Genomic DNA, 20,918 nt, shown 5'->3' with positions numbered 1-20,918 from the left:
GATAAGGCCACCAAGGTGACATTGGGTGGCTTGCTTGAGAGTTTCCTTTAAGGCATTCTGGGTGGGGTTAAGACCTTTTTTTTTTCTATGGGAGTGTTTGAGTGGGGACGTAATTTAGAAAATGCTTACAAGAAAAATAGTTTCCCTTATTTCCATCACATCAACTACCTGCAATAAAATCATGTGTTTTTAATAACAGCTAATTTTGATAAATATTGAATTCAATAAAAATAAAAAATAAGATTATTATTATTATTGTTTTTTTTTGGTATATGGAAGAACTGACAACTATAGCGAGCTTTTACTTACGTGACAGAGGATCGATTATATCCACTACCAAATTCACCTCCAAGTGTACCCACAATCCCTCACATATGGCACACTTAGATACTTAGATATTAGACGAAAGACCAAAGTGTCAAAACAAATCTCGAGAGATTGAAAACCCTATTAGAGAGGTAAAAAGAATTAGAATAAACATTATTAAACGAACCTAAAGTCCTACAATTGACTAACTTATTATTATTATTATTATTGCTACCATTGTTATTATTATTAATATTAAAAGGAGAACCATCATTTTTAATGTTCTTATTATATTTATTATACCTCTTAATTCTATTATAGTTATTAATAACTTGATTTTCATTATTAACCCCAATAATCCTATTATTCAAAATAATAATAATAGTAATAAGAATAATAATAATAATAATAATAATAATAATAATAATAATAATAATTATTATTATTATTATTATTATTATTATTATTATTAATCATATTATTATTAATATTATTATTATTAAAACAAATCATATTAATACTATCAAGATTCTTATTACTATTATTGCAACCCCTACATTGGGTTTATGGTTAAACGATCCAACCGAAACCATACACGAATCCGCAATAACAACTTTGGAGACAAAGTCAACAATTCCTTTGTCCAACTGAGGTCGCGAGAAGAAACATGCTAATCCACCATCAGAAACACAGTCTGAGAAAGCACCAAAGAGGGTAGCACACCTACCTGAGGGTCGATTGCTGAAGAGTCCACCGGTGAGGCCGCTTGCGGTGAACGAACATCGAAGCTGGCCCTGCCTATGGCATACCAAGGGGAAGGTGAAAGTTGGAATTTGCAACTTCTTGAAATTATGAATGGAAGCATAACTTATGTGTTCATTCAGAGACTCGAAAATCCCATCAAGCATAATGGAAGCATATGCAGATGAGAGTTTTGATCAAAGTATGATAAAAGTTACAAATTCAAATCAAAATATGTTTGTGTTTTGTTGTGAATTAGGTTATTTGCTAGGGAATATTTATGATTTATACTCATCCAAGTACAGGAGCGGTCAACAACTAAATGATGTAGTGAATCTGTTCCACCAAAAGGGAATTGTGATTGTGGGCGACATCGTGATAAACCATTGGTGTGGGATGAAGCAGGATGATAAAGGGTATTGGTGCATGTCCGAGGATGGGAAGGGGGATAGGAGTCTGGACTGGGGACATTGGTAGGTGTTGTGGTCACCAACAACCCCCCCCTTTTTGTTTGACATTAGCAATAACACCAAGCAAAGGGGGGACCCTGAATAAAAAATCCAAAAAATATTTTTGTTAAAGTTTTTGTGTTTTAGACTCCCTAAGGCTTGATCGCATCGCAAAGAGAGAGTGAAGCGTTTCCTAAGCGCAAAAAACAAGCTACGAAGAAGCGACGCGAAGTTCATCGCATCGCATACATTCAAAGCGCTCTTAAAAAAGAAAATCTTAAGGAATCGGCGATCGCCGATATGCGACATCGCATATCGCAACGTCGCTTGAAACAACATAAGTAACTGAATGAAAATCTGCGATCTGCGATCTGCGATATCAACGATCTGCGATCTGCGATATTGGCAATTTGCGATAACACTTAATGACGTCGCAGTCCTCGATATTGCAATTCCAATCGCAGAAAGGACTCATCGCAAGAATTCTCCGACATAAACGGTAAACCCAAAATTGAGCGCGCACCTTAAGGGAAATTAATGATTGCATGCTTGAGTATCCAAGAATGATTGTATCGCATTTTTCGAAGAGTCAAATCATGATGAGTGTCAGAATTACGCATTCATTAGAACTTAATGCTTTCATGTCAATCTTTTCGTCATTTCTCTTCTTCTTTGCGTAAACTGCAAGACATGTAACTGATATAAATCTATATGCAGGAAACATCTAAGGAAAAGAGGAAAGCACCAATGGGGTAACAGAGAGAAGATGCCTCCGCAAATGGATGCCGCATGCAGCAGGACCGCAGATTCCAGAGTATCACCCAACAGGCGCTGATGAAAATAGAATATCTAAGACTCAGAGTCAAAGGTGCACAAAAGCAGCGTGTTTGCAAAAGATCTTGAAGCTCAGATTGGGTAAAGCAAAAAGAGAAACGTAAAAGAAGGAGGACGCTCCAGAAAAGCCTGGAACAAAGAACGGAAGCAATTCTCGATACAGGGTATTGTCCAGACAACGCGACTCCTAACTCATTGAGTCATTCGCACGACCGGAAACCGAAATAGCAACAGTAAAATCAGTTCGAAAGGAACCTGGGTTGTACTAAGTATACGCACAGCGAATACACCCAGCTAGAGAAAGGTTTTCGAAAATATCTTCTAGTCTGTCAGAAAGAGGTGCCAGCTCTTGTTGTTTCCACTTTTATCACTCAAACGAAAGAAGAAGATAGCGAGCCGACTCTTCCCAGGCAAACGTTGCATTGCTTACAGCACTAAGGAGCAGATATAGAAACGGTTAGAAATTAGATTTCATTTTTAGAAATAAATTTGCTTTTAGTAAAATGGCGGTCATTTGAAGCCGTTCCCTAAATTTGTGTAATTAAGATTAATTAGTTAGTAGTATTTAACCCTTCTCATGGCATTTGGAGAAGGGTCCGGAAATCTGTCAAAAAACTTGTCCTCAGAACATGCACTTTTGCACCCTCGGAGGGGGTTTTTGATGAATGGATGGATCGAGATTTATTTATGTTTGCATTTTAATGTCTGTTACTGATGTTGCACTTCTGTACTCTTAGCAGATATTAGAACAAGTAGAAATAAATCGTTATTGCTTGAAGTTTATTAGTGAAATCAGTCATAAATGGTACTTTTATCTCTTGATTAATTTCTGCTTATATTCCTAAAGTGATATGCAGCTGAGTTCTTTATATGTTAATGTATGAATGTGTGTATTACCATTTGGCACTTATGTACGGTGGAGTCATTTATTTGTGCTTGACATATGAATAACTAATTATGCGATATGCTGTTCACAACTGTTTTGCCTAACTTTTTATCCAGAATGGTTTATCTTAATGGATTTCTATTCTTATGATATCTGAATGATCTTTATTACCAGCTATTGTTCGAAATCTTTTTAGATCGCATAATAGAAGAAAAATACCCCGGGTTAGCATAGATTAGATGTATTGTTTTTCATTAGATTACAATAGCATAGAATTAGTTTAGAAGTTAGAATTAAATTAGCTTAAAATACCCCTAGATCAATACCATCAAACTCTACACACACACACACCCCTCACATTGGGAAACTGGTCCCATTACCCCCAGTCGGACCCGCTACTCCAAATGGGCAAGGAGCCACCAACCAGGTTCCGGACTGGGTGGGTATCCCCCTTGTTGTTGACCCGATTTTGGGGCCCTCAACATATTTGGCGCTAGAAGGAGGGCACGAGCTATGAATGGCGCATAAATCAAAATCTAAATACCATTCTGAGAGCAAATCACCCTCACCAACTCCCCCGACTTCTCCGATACGATTAAACTCGGAGCTAGAAGTCGCTCGGGCATCCACCGCTGCTACACACCCTAATATATCAGACCAGCTTATCATTGATCCCCCTGAACTTCAAACTTTGATTTGTAAACTCCAGGGATTCTCTATTTTTACTCAAGGGTCTAATAAATCTAAAGGCAGCGTGACTTCGCAGTACAATCCTGCTCATCCCCTGACCAGATTGAAGAGTGAAAAGTTTGGCATCCAGCCAATTGAAATCCCTCTCCCCACTAGGAAAAGAGCAAGGAAAGCACTTCCAGAGTCTGACAGAGAGACTCTTTCATCTACCTCGTCCATTTCAACTCCCTCACCGCGAAGTCAGCCACCCACATCTTCACCCCAGATCACTCATCCATCTTCCGCAACCCTTCCTCCGCGATCATCGAAGATCATAATATCTCCATCTTCTCAGCATCAGAGATCATCTTCTGCACTTCTATTAACTAGCAGCTCAACGATGGCCCAGTCTCCATGGAACAACCCTGGGGCGGTTTTAATGCCTCCACCCCTGAGTCCAATACCGGCCCATCCTGAGAAATGGCTACCTAAATTCAATCCAGAAACAAGCATGCTAGCTGAAGAACATATCAATAATTTCATGCTTTCTGTTAATCTCAACGGAGTTACCAACGAAGATGCTGTTGTCCGGCTTTTCCCCTATACAATGCAAGGAACAGCCGGGTCATGGTACTTTTCGTTACCTTCCGGATCTATCACGAGCTGGGACATTTTTCAAAGTCAATTTCTAACCAAGTTCGGTGATGATAGATCAACAACGACATTGATCAACGAATTATCCAATCTTAAAGCTGAGGCTAGAGAACCCATTAAAGATTTCAATTTATGGTTCAATAAGATCCTCAACAAAATCCCCGCTGCTTCTTAACCTAGCGAGGAAGTAAGATGTGAATGGTATATTACGGCCTTACCATCAAACTTGGCCATCTTCGTAGATAGGGCAAGCAAGACAACCTTAGTTGAAAACTTAACAGAGGCGTTAGCAGTTGAAAAACGCGTAGTAGCCCTTGAAAAGAGATCTGCAATTGAAGAACGTAAATCTAAGAAAATCTCTTTCAAAGAAGACACCAAGAAGAAACAAACGAAAGATCCTTTCGATATGGAAGGATTACAAAAAGTCTTAAAGGCCATGTCCAATGAGATGATTGATATAAGAAAACAAGTAGCAGAAACGTCTTCAAAAAAGCCTTTCAGGACTTTTAAAAGAAACCCTCCCATGGAGACGAAGCCACCCAACGCTGTCTCAAACGTTGCATCTGAAGAAGAAGAAGAGAATACCATCGAAGCACAGACCGACGATGAAGAAGTGGTGGAACTACAAGGAATGTGGGATTTCATCCTCCCACAAGAAGAGGATCAAGAAGCATTTCCGGTTAGCACACGAAGCAAAAATCAACTTGATCCTCCCCAAACTACCCCTAAACAGAAGGGCGCAAGCCCTACAGCAAAAGATAAGGTCGCAACAAAGAAAACAATCTCTAGAGCGACCCAATTTAGCCTAGTCCAATCAGACCAATCGCCTCCATCAAGAACACTGATAGTGTCGGATGAAATGGAGTATAACATCATCGATGACATGAAAAAGACTAGGGCTAATATCACCCTTTACGAGTTGAGCAAATTGAAACATCAACAGAAAATAATGATGAAAGAATTACATGCCGTGCCTACTACACCTTTACCTACGGCTGTAGCTTCCCACAATGTGGGAAGACATCCAATCAACATGATCAATAAGATTGATCCAAATGACATCGCCTTAATTGGAGGAAGATCTAGATCTCATACTCCTCCTTTTCTCCTCACTTATGAAATTTTCAATAAAAACGTGCACAATTGCTTGGTTGATTCTGGTGCTTCAACCAATATTTTACCTAGGTCAATATGTGCCAAATTGAATGTTCAACCGCAAAAATCTGCAGTGCGCATAGTTCAACTTGATCGATCGCAAGTCGAAGTGATAGGTGAACTTAATCAAGTGACCATAAGACTGTCGTCTAACCCCAAGGTATGCTAGGTTATCGACATTCTAGTAGCTGATATCCCTGAATTCTATGGTTTGATTCTTAGCAGGGACTGGTCCGAAAAACTCCACGAATACTTTTCAACCGACTGGTCACACATGTGGTTACCCTACAACAGTAAACCAAATCAAATAAAGGTTGAACGAGAGTTGCACCAAAAATACATAGTGACAGAATTGGAAGGAGAGAATGAAGCAATAGCATACAACAACAGCATCATAGGAAACTACTCGGTAGATTCTTTCCTCGGAAATTTCAATGCTCATATATCACCTTATTTGGAAAATTCAGTTTTGTCCCAAGTAGAAAACTTTTCCCAAACTGATGATTCAAAATGTGTTAGTTTTTTAGATAACCCTGTAAATACATCTTTATTTTGGAAATTATATTTTGATGGCTCTAAGTCCAACGATGGAGCAGGAGCAGGATGCATTCTGATTAGCCCAGACGGAAATAAGACCATGCTTACATGCAGACTTGAGTTCGATTGTACAAACAATACAGCGGAATACGAGGCCTTGGTGCAAGGCCTATACAAAGCAATCGGATTGAACGTTAAGTATCTTCAAGTCTTTGGAGATTCTGAGATTGTCGTTAAACAGGTACGTAACACCATACACTGCATGTCAAGTCATTTGAAGCACTATCGATCTTTAGTACAAGATCTGACTGCACATTTCATAGCATTCAATATTTCGTCAATCCCAAGACTCCAAAATGCAAGCGCAGACCTGTTAGCTAACGTAGCCTCTAGACTTATTCCCTCCGAAGATTTCTGTCCAGATAGATTCTCAATAGAATTAATCTTTAGACCGTCCATCCCTGACAACATCACCAACTGGAGAGTATGCAACGACGATCCGGACATCGTAAGTTTCCTCACCTCTGAAGGATCCTACTCAAACCAGATAATCGACGAAGACTGTCATGATCACCAAATACAACAAAGTAGCACTGATAATGCTATACCCAAATCGGTGGTCAAGTTAGAAGACCTATATGATTTGAAAAGTCGGTTCAAAAGGTCAGCTAATGCCAAACTCTACAGTTCAACTCTGAACTATGAATCGGTGAACCTAGGAACCGATGAGAAGCCACAAAACGTTAATCTAGGCCAGGGCCTAGCCCCTGAAGAAAAATCAGCATATATCCGTCTTCTGAGACAGTACAAAAACGTTTTCTCCTGGAATTACGATGAGCTGAAGACTTACAACACTTCTATCATTCAACACACTATCCCTATGATTGACAATGAAAAACCTGTCCAACAGAAGCTAAGGAAAATCCACCCCAACTTGGAAAATCAGATAAAGACTAAGTTGAACAAGTTGTTGAGAGCCAGAATAATTTTCCTGGTCAGACATTCCAAATGTGTATCCAATATGGTACCCGTTAGAAAGAAACACGGAGATATTAGGATCTGTATCGACTTCTGGAATCTCAACAAAGCCTGCCAGAAAGACAATTTTCCCCTCCCACCTACGGAGCAAATATTACAGGCAGTAGCAGGCTCAGAGTTAATGTCTTTTCTGGATGGATTTTCAGGATACAATCAAGTGCTGGTACATCCCGATGATCAGTTAAAAACCACCTTCCGAACCAAATGGGGTACCTACGCGTATCGGAAGATGCCATTTGGTCTGATCAATGCCGGCGCCACCTTTCAAAGAGCCATGGACATTGCATTTAAAGGTTTAGTCAATAAATCGGTAGTGATTTACCTGGACGATATAACAGTGTACTCCAAGAACCGAAGTGACCACCTCAAAGATTTGAAACAAATCTTTCAAAGATGTTTAAGGTATGGGATCTCACTTAACCCGAAGAAATCTTTTTTCGCATTAAGTGAAGGGAAATTGCTAGGATTCATAGTGTCAAAATATGGTATTCACATTGAACCTGACAGAATCAAAGAAATTTCTAAGATATCCATGCCCCATAACAAAAAGACCATGCAATCTTTCCTGGGACAGATCAATTTTGTAAAAAGGTTTGTCCCGGATTTTTCACGTATTATTTCTCCTTTACAAAAAATGATAAAAGAGAATTCAAACTTTAAATGGGGTCTAGACGAGCATGAAGCATTCAACTTGATCAAACAAGCCATCATCAACGCTCCATCTTTAGCAACCCCAAATTTTTCAGAACCTTTTATCTTATACACGTTTGCCTTAGAGAAATCTTATGCTACGATTTTAACTCAAGCGAATCAAGAAAAGGCAAAAGCTCCAATCGCATTTTTTAGCTCGAACTTACAAGGTGCTGAACTCAATTATTCAGACGTGGAGAAACAGGCATATGCTGTTTTCAAACCAATCAAATATTTAAGACCTTTCTTGCTAAAAGGACATACCAAAGTCATAGTACCATTCCCAGCGGTAAGAAACCTCCTGATACAGAAGGATGTGGGTGAAAAGAGAGCGAATTGGATCACCGCCTTACAAGAATACGATCTTGAGATCAAGCCAGCACACATCGTGAGAGGTCTAGGCTTCTGCAAGATGTTAGCTGGAGCATCGCAAATTCCTAAGAACTCGTCTGAAGAGGTACACACGTGTGAGGTAAGCCTAAATGACGCAAAATCATTATATGCTGACACCATTTATTTTCTTAAGAACGGGTATGCTCCATCTCACCTGGATCACACCAAGAAGAGGGCCCTGAGATTGAAAGCTAAATAATACCAGCTCATAAATGATGTTCTGTTTAAAAGAAATTACGATTCTGTGCTTCTTAGATGTCTTGAGAAAACTGAAGCCGAAAAGGTTTTGCAGGAACTTCACGATGGACCAGCAGGTGGACACTATGCTAGAGAAGCCACCGCACATAAAATCTTGCATGCAGGATATTACTGGCCCACGCTGTTCAAAGACTCATACAATTACGTAAGGAAATGCCAAGTCTGCCAGACTGCTGCAGGGAAACAAAAGAAGTCATCCATGCCACTGCAGTTGGTTAACATTGAGCAACCGTTCAGTCAATGGGGCCTGGACATAATAGGTGAGATCGTTCCTCACTCTTCTAAACAGCATAGGTATATCCTCACGGGAACTGACTATTTTACCAAATGGGTAGAAGCAGTTCCTCTCAAGACAGCTAATTCTGAAAACATTATTGAATTCATAGATCAGTTTATCATCACTAGGTTTGGATTGCCAACGGCCTTAATGTTTGATAATGCATCATATTTTTCTGGAAATGCAATGACTGAGTTTGCGCTCAAAAGAGGGTTCAAACTGAAGTGTTCTGCCAACTACTATCCGCAAGGTAACGGGTTGGCCGAATCAACAAACAAGAACCTAATCAGGATTATTAAAAAGACAGTCGACCAAAACAAAAAGAATTGGCACAAAGCGCTGGTAAATGCCTTATGGGCAGATAGAATTACAAAGAAAGCTTCTATCGGCACTTCTCCCTTTAATTTAGTTTATGGGAGAGAATCGGTTCTTCCTACTCACTTAGTCATCCCCTCTTTGTCCTTAGTTCAATACATCGATGAAGTACCTACTTCCTCCTTACAATTAAGACAAATGGAAATAACCAAACTAGAAGAACGACGAGAACAAGCTAAGAAAACCCATGCTCACCACCAAGCGCTAATAAAATCCTCTTTTGACTCAAACATAATGACCAAAAAAAATTTTCAGATGGGAGATTTAGTTTTAAAATGGGATAAGGCTCATGAAGAAAAGGGAAAACATACGAAATTCCAGAAGCTGTGGCTTGGTCCTTTTCAGATTGTAGAGGTCATAGGCCCATCGACTTTTGTGTTGCAGGATTTAACAGGCAGGAGAGATTCTCTGCCTGTGAATGGACAAATTCTCAAAATGTATTTTCCATAGAAGATCATTCTTCTATTTTTTGTAGGATAGTTTTAGTTTTATTTTTGTTTTTCTTTTCTTATAAATAAGACTGGTTGTGAATGATCATAAATAGTCATGAAAGAGCACACCATTTCTCTATCAGATTTTATTTTCACTTGTATAAATAGCAAAACTTTTCGAAAAATCTGACTTTTATTATTGACAAATAGAGTTAACTTTAACCTGAATATGATGTTAGTTTCAACTTCGAAAATCTTGGATGAAAGCAACTTTTGGTAAAATATTGTTTTATGCCAACACAATGAAAGGTATCATCAATAATAAAATAAATATTCTCTGTAAAACTGTTGTTTTCAAACTCTATTATTATCGTCCAGAGCTTTCTTAAGCAAAAACAATGACTTCCTCCCTGCTGAGGGAAATCGCAGCATCCAGAGAAACAATCCAAGAAAACACTATATCTCAAAGAATAAGAGGTCTCATCACGAGCCGGCTTATCATGATCACAGATATTATAACTTGCTGACTTTGCCAATACTGTCTATCAAAACAGGACAACGATTCAAGATTGTTGCAATCAAAAGACAAGGGGTCTCATCACGAGCCAACTTGTTCAGCAGAAGTGTAAATCAAGTGAATGACTGTGTCATAATTTGGCCACCAAACCAAGACATTGTTCTTTAGAGAATAAAAAAAAGAAAAAAAAAAGTGTCAAAAGGATTTTTCTCTAAAATGTTGTAAATAACCTCAAGCAGGAAAAAGGATCATTGCTGGATAACATGGTAACCCTGTCGAGGCTATGGACGCTTGCGGGCAGCAGAGGCTCTACCTACGACAAATGAGCATATTTTAGAAAGCCAGTACGCAGAGAAGACCTTATTTTATCTTTAAAAAGGACCGAGTAATGTCTGGTATGAATACAAGAACTAACCTAGAGGAAGCAGACAATCGGAATAAAAAGGTTGTGACGAAATATCATTGACAGGATAAGGGGTAATATACTCTATCTGTCCATAACAAAATTTAGACATACGAAAATTTTTCTGTTTTGGAAGTGAAAATGCAATAGAAAAGCAGAGATAACTAGTTCTTCACAGTGAATCTCCATTGTTGTGGTCACCAACAACCCCCCCTTTTTTGTTTGATATTAGCAATAACACCAAGCAAAGGGGGGACCCTGAATAAAAAATCCAAAAAATATTTTTGTTAAAGTTTTTGTGTTTTAGACTCCCTAAGGCTTGATCGCATCGCAAAGAGAGAGTGAAGCATTTCCTAAGCGCAAAAAACAAGCTACGAAGAAGCGACGCGAAGTTCATCGCGTCGCATACATTCAAAGCGCTCTTAAAAAAGAAAATCTTAAGGAATCGGCGATCGCCAATATGCGACGTCGCATATCGCAACGTCGCTTGAAACAGCATAAGTAACTGAATGAAAATCTGCGATCTGCGATATCAACGATCTGCGATCGGCGATATTGGCAATTTGCGATAACACTTAATGACGTCGCAGTCCTCGATACTGCGATTCCAATCGCAGAAAGGACTCATTGCAAGAATTCTCTGACATAAACAGTAAACCCAAAATTGAGCGCGCACCTTAAGGGAAATTAATGATCACATGCTTGAGTATCCAAGAATGATTGTATCGCGTTTTTCGAAGAGTCAAATCATGATGAGTGTCAGAATTACGCATTCATTAGAACTTAATGCTTTCATGTCAATCTTTTCGTCATTTCTCTTCTTCTTTGCGTAAACTGCAAGACATGTAACTGATATAAATCTATATGCAGGAAACATCTAAGGAAAAGAGGAAAGTGCCAATGGGGTAACAAAGAGAAGATGCCTCCGCAAATGGATGCCGCATGCAGCAGGACCGCGGATTCCAGAGTATCACCCAACAGGCGCTGATGAAAATAGACTATCTAAGACTCAGAGTCAAAGGCGCACAAAAGCAGCGTGTTTGCAAAAGATCTTGAAGCTCAGACTGGGTAAAGCAAAAAGAGAAACGCAAAAGGAGGACACTCCAGAAAAGCATGGAATAAAGAACGGAAGCAATTCTCGATACAGGGGATTGTCCAGACAACGCGACTCCTAACTCATTGAGTCATTCGCATGACCGGAAACCGAAATAGCAACAGCAAAATCAGTTCGAAAGGAACCTGGGTTGTACTATGTGTACGCACAATGAATACACCCAGCTAGAGAAAGGTTTTCGAAAATATCTTCTAGTCTGTCAGAAAGAGGTGCCAGCTCTTGTTGTTTCCACTTTTATCACTCAAACGAAAGAAGAAGACAGCCAGCCGACTCTTCCCAGGCAAACGTTGCATTGCTTACAGCACTAAGGAGCAGATACAGAAACAGTTAGAAATTAGATTTCATTTTTAGAAATAAATTTGCTTTTAGTAAAAGGGCAGTCATTTGAAGCCGTTCCCTAAATTTGTGTAATTAAGATTAATTAGTCAGTAGTATTTAACCCTTATCATGGCATTTGGAGAAGGGTCCGGAAATCTGTCAAAAAACTTGTCCTCATAACATGCACTTTTGCACCCTCGGAGGGGGTTTTTGATGAATGGATGGATCGAGATTTATTTATGTTTGCATTTTAATGTCTGTTACTGATGTTTCACTTCTGTACTCTTAGTAGATATTAGAACAAGTAGAAATAAATCATTATTGCTTGAAGTTTATTAGTGAAATTAGTCATAAATGGTACTTTTATCTCTTGATTAATTTCTGCTTATATTCCTAAAGTGATATGCAGCTGAGTTCTTTATATGTTAATGTATGAATGTGTGTATTACCATTTGGCACTTCTGTACGGTGGATTCATTTATTTGTGCTTGACATATGAATAACTAATTATGCGATATGCTGTTCACAACTGTTTTGCCTAACTTTTTATGCAGAATGGTTTATCTTAATGGATTTCTATTCTTATGATAGCTGAATGATCTTTATTACCAGCTATTGTTCGAAATCTTTTTAGATCGCATAATAGAAGAAAAATACCCCGGGTTAGCGTAGATTAGATGTATTGTTATTCATTAGATTACAATAGCATAGAATTAGTTTAGAAGTTAGAATTAAATTAGCTTAAAATACCCCTAGATCAATACCATCAAACTCTACACACACACACACCCCTCACATTGGGAAACTGGTCCCATTACCCCCAGTCGGACCCGCTACTCCAAACGGGCAAGGAGCCGCCAACCAGGTTCCGGACCGGGTGGGTATCCCCCTTCTTGTTGACCCAATTTCGGGGCCCTCAACAGTAGGTCACCGTGAATGACCAACCATATGCGTGCGGCTCCGGCCAGGCAGACACCGACGAGGACTTCGTAGGAGCCCCAAATGTGGACCACACCAATCCCAAGATACAACAAGATTTGTTGGAGTGGATGAATTGGATCAAGTCCAAGGTGGGGTTTGACAGGTACAGGTTCAACTTCTCTAATCGGTACATTAGAAATATGTTGGGTAGTTATATACAAAACACCACCCCCAATTTCGCAGTTGGGGAGATGTGGGACACCGATCGCCAAAAAGTAGTGGATTGGATGCACTCAACGGGTGACCAAGCCTTCGACTTTGATTTCCATACCAAAGAGATCCTGTAGGATGCACTCAATTCTAATGACCTCTCGTACCTAAAGGATTTTGATAGAAAACCCCCTGCCATGGTCAGCCTGTTGCCCCAGAAAGCATCACCTTCATTGAGAATCACGACACCGGCTCCACCCAGAACCTCTGGCCCTTCCCCTCTGATAAACTGCTACAGGGATACACCTACATTCTGACTCACCCCGGCATTCCCACCATTGTAATCATCTTCTATACTCTTTCTTGCATTATTTGCGACTAATTAAGGTGGATATTTAGTTAATTGATAACGTTGTTTTTTAATTTGCAGTTTTATGATTGTTTCGTGGATGGGAATTTGAAGAATGAAATTAAAAACCTAATTTTCATTCACAAGAGAAATAACATAAATGCTAATAGCAATTCTAGATTTATAACTATGGAGGGTGAACTGTACATGGTGTCTATTGAAGAAAATATTGTGATGAAGACATGGGCGACATGGGGAAGATGATTTCTTGAAAAGTATTATTAATGTAGACTATCACTTTTGGGGAGATGTTGTCTTGGAAAGTATTATGAATACAGTGCAGTCATCGAATCTCATATGGCTTCACACGGAGGTATGTTCCTACCCTCGCATGGCCTCTTGGCCTCCATTATCAAAGTTAAGAGTTTTAGAAGTGCTCAATGAGTGGGGTGGCTAGAAGATTCCATCATTTTGGCCACAGGAATCGCAGGTGAATAGTTATTTGTTGAATTAAAGTGAGAATATATGTGTGTGTGTGTGTGTGTGTGTGTGTGTGTGTGTGTGTGTGTGTGTGTGTTTGCGTGTGTGTGCGCGCATGTGTGTGTGTGTGTTAGGTTAAGGATAAATTATATAAGAAATTGATGTATGATATATTTTAGTGACTTTATAGAAGGAAAACATGATGACTATTAGGCAGCACAAGATCTCCAATAAATTCCAAAAGGAGGTTTTTATTTTTGTAACTACTTTGATTACTTAGGAACCTGATATAACATTTTTGTAAATACAGTCATCTCTATCATTAGAATAATTAAAACATGTCAACATTTTTGCAAGCCGCTTGCGGTCAACGAAGATCGAAGTTGGTCCTAGCCCTGACATACCAAGGGGAAGGCGACATTGACACGTAGAGACATGCTTGTGTTTTGCTCTTGGAGTCCCTTCCTTTTGTTTTGTCACCAAACTAGGTCTTGTTGAAGGTGAAAACAGAGGCTCAGAAAATTGCTACTAAATGGAAATTTAGGGTCACTAGAATGATAAGCTCTCCATCCCTGATCACTAATGTGAGGATGGCCTATAAAATGACTACCATCCTTAATTTGACAGTTTGTTTGGAACTCATGTACAGAAAATCCCAACAGCTGTGTATATGCACTTCATCGTCATTCCCTTAGTTTACACAACGAGCATAAGTAAAAATCACTAGATTCAAGCAGATGATTCCTTAAAACTCTAGCCTGTGCAATCCCCCATTTTACAATGAACTGCGTAAATGCATCTCTAGTGCCCTCCCTCCTAGACAAGTTTTCCTTTTTTGGTTTTGTTGGTAAATGGCACTTCTACCTTTGGCTTAGATGGCCCAACTGGAGAGGCTATTGTACCATATTTGCCCAGTATTTTCACCTGGCCTCATATGTTGAGATGCTTGATATCTATTTATTGTGAATGACACTAAGAATTCCACCCAATCTCAGATGTGGTAGTTAACTTTGCTGACCAAATCATCATAGCTATGTCTTCAGGGGTTCTAACCTGGGTTTGAGCTGTTAAATTGCATTATTTTAACCACTTGTCTACAATTCACCTGGCACCTTGTAACCTGGTATAGGTAAATTGTTGCAATGACTTTGTTTTTGGAACAATTCTTATTTGGACTTTAAAATGGATAGAATTTATTATCCACACAGTTCAAAATGTGTGTTGTTTGTGTGTGCATGCCTAGTTTATAGTTAATTTAGAACATGGTTTAGAGCTGTGTATGGAATTTAATATTAACATATGTTGTCTTGAATCTACACTTTGTCCCTGCTTTTACAAATATTCAGGCATAGAATGTGAATTTGGACATCAATCTTGAGAGATTTTCTGTATTGTTTTTTCTTGATAGAAGCTTGAAATTTTCCTCATATATCTAAACATTTTGGGTTTTGCTAAATGAGTCTTACTGAGGTGAAATATCACAAGTCTAAAATAATTACGTTGACTATTTTGGTCTCCTAAAAGTCATTTTGATAATTTGGTATGCTGTGAATGTTGAATTTCAAATTAAGGATGTCTTAAAATCTAGAATTGGAGTGCAATTGGTCCAGGCCCAAGGGTCAGTCTAGATTTGTATCAGAATTGGCTGATGGATAGGTTTATGAACTGGTTCATTGAAAACCTGCGTTACTTGATATAGCATCTCCATGTGTAAGATCCATGGATCTAATTCCTATTTTTTAGGTTCCACCCATGATCCGACATGGAAGCAAATTTGTGAGTGAAGGAAGTGGATCTGTGAGTGAAGGAAACAAATCCCGAGCCTATGAAATGGATCCTGAAACTTCCAGTGCTTTTTTACCATTGATCCCCTGAAATGTTTTTTTAATGAAAAACACTTAATAGTAAAACCCTAGACCCCATAAAGAATGAAGAAAAGTTAAACAATTAATATGACACCAATTAATCAGTTAATCATGACAATAGCATAACATGTGGATTGGCTTTGACAAAGACTTCTATGTTTTTATTGAATGAAACTACTAGTCCCTTTCAAATTTCCACTTCAAAAACATTCTTCCTCATGACAGTACAATATCTGTATGCTATTTAAAATCCTTCAGAGTATATGAATGCTATGCATTTCAATTTTCTTGTTAAAAATGGCCATATCGTTGAGAAAATCACCAGGGCTATTTGCCCATACTTCCTTTTGAATTTAAAAAAATCGTGTTTCAGAGTCTAGACATTGTTTTTCTAACTCCATATACAGCAAAACAAACATGGCAGTATTCTTGTGCTCCATAATGAAACCAACCATGTCTAGCCTGTCATACTTGCAATTAAATTTATGGGCATCAAACCAGTCAAAAAAATGTATATTTAGTTGTTGTTGAATGATTGCAAAGTATATACGTTCTAAATGCACATAATGATAAATTTCTTGTAATTGAAGTGATGGAAACATATAAAACTCCTGAATTTTAAATTGCATTCTTATAGGTAACTATGGAATGTCAAAATATGCTCTCGATGTTTGATCTATTAAGGTATGCTCTACTTACCTCTTTAGGAAATGGCCAAGGATCCATGAGTAGTTTTTTTATTGGCTAGTTTGTTGAGCAATAATTTTGATGTCAATGTGTCAATGATAGGTGCATTTATAGGTGAATTCTTGTGATTTTCTTAGATTAGTTTTCCAAATGCGTAGAAATAATTTTCAAACTATGCATGGAATTCATAAGACCAAATGAATGTTAATTTCCTCCTTTTCAAGCGTGAGGCAACAACTTTTGTCCTTGTTCAATTGTTTACAAGTTGATGTGTATTTTTATGTATAAATACTGCTTGGCTGATGATTTCATCCTTCATATAGATGATTATTATTCTTAGTATGCCTTCATCGGAAAGGTTTTTTTATTGGTTGGTTAATGATTTCATTCTCCACACATAGATGATTATTATGTTTAATATGCCTTCAACAGAAAGGTTTCTTGAACTTGCTGACTCTTGTCCTCTAAATTATTTTGAAATTGCTTACAAAGTTGTGGTTTATACAAGTTGTTTTCAAGGCTTTATGGGCTTGTAATTGGTTGATTTTGGTCATGCATGACATGTTTGGTCTTGTTTCTTGCATTTGTTGTGGAAAAATTGCATAGTCAAAGGGAAATGGATGCTTTATGGTTTGTCTTTGCATTTGGACTTGTAGAGAAATTTCCACATGCTCCCTTGTTGAAGGCATATCTCAAGCATCAAAGGAAATCATAAGAAGAAATAGCAAAAAAAGGAAGAGATCATGTTGATTCACTAGTATGTTTATTCTTATTGGTGTGGTTCATGCTCCCTTGTCAATATAAACTATCAAAATATTAACTTGTCATTAGACATATTCTCTGAGCACTTCCATGTATTATTGTAGAATTCAGTAGCCTCAAAATAAATTCATTCATTGAACAATGTAATAAAGTTCATTGAAGTGCACAAACTTGAAGCATAGATTGCTACCAAATGTCTTGGAAAACTTGTGGCTCAGTTATAGAAATACATGGAAGAGAGGAAAAGATCTACAAAAGCCATTAGGACTGAGACTGAATGGGCTTGTCTTAACAATGATAATGGTCATGGTGGTGTTGGTGCTATTGATGGTTAATTGTTCCCTAAACCTTCCCCTCCCAGTGCCTTTTTCCTTCCCAATTCTTCTTCGTTGCTCCCTAAAACTAACCCTCCTAGTACCTTTTCCCTTTCCAATTCTTCTTCATTGCTCCCTAATAAACCTACCCATCCCAGTGCCTTTGCCCCTTCCAATTTTTCTAACTTACAACATCCTGCTCCAATGGCCAGTATCCCATCTTACAATTTACCTGGTCAGGGTGTATATGATAGGGGAAGCCAAGACATATATCGATCGGCCTATGATGTTGGAAACAACCCATTATCTTTGTCTAAATCTCATTTATATCCATCAGAAAGTCTACAATCATCTTTGTATGGGGTTTTCTCCTATCATGGATCAACCAGTTATGGAAGTTATAATATTGGCAGTGGTGTGCCTCCAGCAACTTCTTACCAGTCTTCATATTTACGTTAGGTCTGCTTTATTTGGTATTTTGGAAGCCATGTCTTGAGTTGCTAATGTAAACTAAACTACCTCCCGAATGAACTTTGAAGTAATCACTTTTCTGTTACAGGTCTAGGAAGAATAACGTTTTCAATAATTTCAAATGTAATTTTTTTATTTTGGTCATGGGATCACCCAAATAGTTTTGCTAAATTGTTTGCAAGTTACTCTTCTTAGCTTTATTTGGATGCAAATATTTTCCTTTCAAAAAGTACCTTCCTGATTTTTCCTAGTGGACTATGTAATTGCTAAATATGCTTTGAATTTCTTTTAAAATATTTCACTAAATTTTCATAACAGGGCGGATGCTATGGTAAAAAATCAACATTTAAATTATGGAAAGAAATGAACAAGGGGATCATATGAAACAAATGAAGGCTTCAAGTTGGATTGATTGCAAAACATGCATGTGAGTACAATAAGCGTCTCCCATTTACATAATTTTGCTAGCCATCTTACCATGCCTACCTTGAACTTATGTTTCTGCACTTCAAATTGTTGGGATTCGAAGATATTTTTCACTCTCCTTGTTTTACTATTTTTTGTAATTCAATTTTCTTGATTTATTTTTGAGTTCTTCCTCTACTTTTATTTTCTCATCAAAATTTCATCTCTCATTGAGAAGGTTTGTCGCCATGGTATAACTGTGTGGACTCAAATTAGATGAATTACCAGGGGGGAAAATGATTAAACTCTAGAGGCAATAAATTTGGGGTTTTGGGTGCTTTGGTGGTAAATCCAAGGGGTTATATATCATTGATCCTTCCTTGATAATTGGTGTTGTTTTACAACTTGGGATTTTTTCTGCAATGGTAGCACTAATCCAGATCTCTATGGTGGGGCTAGATTTTCGATGGATCTGCATGTTTGGTGCCCCCAAAATTGTGACATCTCAACCACCTGAGTGATTTCAGATTCTATCGATGCTTATAATGGAAATTGAACTGGCGATTTCCTTATCCTTGACCATATAATTTACTTATTTATCTCATGGAGGTTCTTGCCACACCTTTCGTTGTCCAAGAGATTGTATCTTTCATATTTGTGTGTGGGAATCATTTATCCCACCTTAGATGTATCATTGTGGTTCCCCATTACACAGATATGAACTTTTCCATGTCAGAGTGGAAATAATTCATTTGTTACATGGCCTATTTCCCGCATCCCATTACAGGAAAGGATGCAATCAAAACATAAAATATTCACTATGGGTAATGTGGATCTTTCTTCTTCCCCACCCACTATCTCTTCTTTTTAAAGTCAGATTCTGACACTTTTCCTATGCTCATTAGTCTGCACATATCTTCGTTTTGCTTTATTCACTATTTTACTTTACTTACTTATCATCCACTACTTTATTATTTGTTTCAAAAACAATGTTTCTTATTCTATGGATAAAATTAAATTTCGTAGAAAATCGAATAGGATATCGTGTGTTTTCCATTAACAATTTTCTTATTCTTAACGATTTTATTGTACCAATTATAGAGTTTCCCTTTCCTTAGCAGAGATCCTAGAACTGCCCCAAATAAATTCGATTAGGAATAGCTAGAACTGTTGGTATTATGATACAAATGTTGTCCTTGATGGCAACTCACTCACACATCAGTTCAGTTTTGATGAAAGGTAACCCACAGTGTAACAAGTCTATTTAGATGTAACATGGCATTGGTACAGAAGAACAGGTAGATGGAAGTAAGATTAGAATAAAGAAGTTGAAGGAAAAGGATGGTGTAAAGAAGTTTAAGATGTGTACATTGGTCCACTTTTTCAAAACAACGTATACACGTTGGTTCACAAAAAAAGAGAGCGTATAAGTATACATGCACTTTCACAAGAACAAAGCGCATATATGTTGGAAAATCAAGGAAATTCAAGAGTAAACAATATCATGGGTCAATACCATGGTATTAGCCCACAATATTGAGCGGAGTAATTACTATTTGATCATGTCCAAGAATACCATAGGTCCTAAGTGGTTTTGGTCTGAGGTATTAAGAAAGGCCTAAAACTATATAAGGAGGAGAAGATCATAAGGCCAGGTGTGCAAGTAAAAGGGTTTTCTCAGGAATACTTCTATCTAAAGTATATTTTATGTTGCAGGGGCTATGTTTGTGATTTGATCTGAAATATTATGTGCACCTTGAATTCAATGTTGGATCAGGATCATGAGACCTGAAATGACTTATCATTGAATGATATGATATTGGTTGGGCTAGATCTGATTGTGTACACCTGTTTTATTCTTTAAATGTCATGATCTGGGTTTGTCTGAAGTCTGGAATAGCAATGAAGTTATGAGTTAATATTTGCATATCTATACACTGGTTCATCTTGGTAAAAGTGCGTATACACGTAGGTTCTACTCTTCCAAGTAGCGTATACAAAAGAAAATCCTATTCTTCAAATATGACTGATCTATCTGATCAGTTTTATTGTTTTACTACTATCTGTCAATGAAGTCTTCTTAGATCTAAATGTAAAACTGAATGCATAAGGAGTTTGGTGTCTAATTGATTGATTGTCTAAGTAAGAAGGGTTATCTCTGCTATTGTATGTCTAAATCTCTGTAAATTGACAGTAGATGTTCAATATATTGTTGGTTGGTACAAACTTGATTCAAAAGTTTTATGTTTTAGTAGTTTTGAGGGTATACGCAAGTTTGGTTAAAGGAAGTAGCATATGCAAGCAAGTTGGGTTCAGTAAAGTAGCATATACATTCTAATGCATGATTTTTTAGGTTATATATGGTTCTTAATGATGATGTAGATTTATGGGTTCAGCACAATGTCTCGT

At 37.8% G+C, this 20,918-nt stretch overlaps 2 pseudogenes; both read left to right on the top strand.

Moving 5' to 3' along the window:
- The first annotated feature begins 1,215 nt into the window (after positions 1 to 1,215).
- On the top strand, positions 1,216 to 13,789 carry LOC149142063 (alpha-amylase isozyme 3B-like; annotated as a pseudogene).
- A 3,324-nt stretch (positions 13,790 to 17,113) lies between these two features.
- LOC149142062 (uncharacterized) lies at positions 17,114 to 18,092 on the top strand (annotated as a pseudogene).
- The last annotated feature ends 2,826 nt before the right edge of the window (positions 18,093 to 20,918 follow it).

The sequence above is a fragment of the Pinus tabuliformis genome, chromosome X (genome assembly GCF_031772625.1).
Source record: "Pinus tabuliformis cultivar Carrire ecotype Pingquan chromosome X, CPIR1, whole genome shotgun sequence".
Taxonomy (NCBI): domain Eukaryota; kingdom Viridiplantae; phylum Streptophyta; class Pinopsida; order Pinales; family Pinaceae; genus Pinus; species Pinus tabuliformis.
Note: the sequence above shows the minus strand (reverse complement) of the source record. Positions and strands in the feature narration are given on the sequence as shown.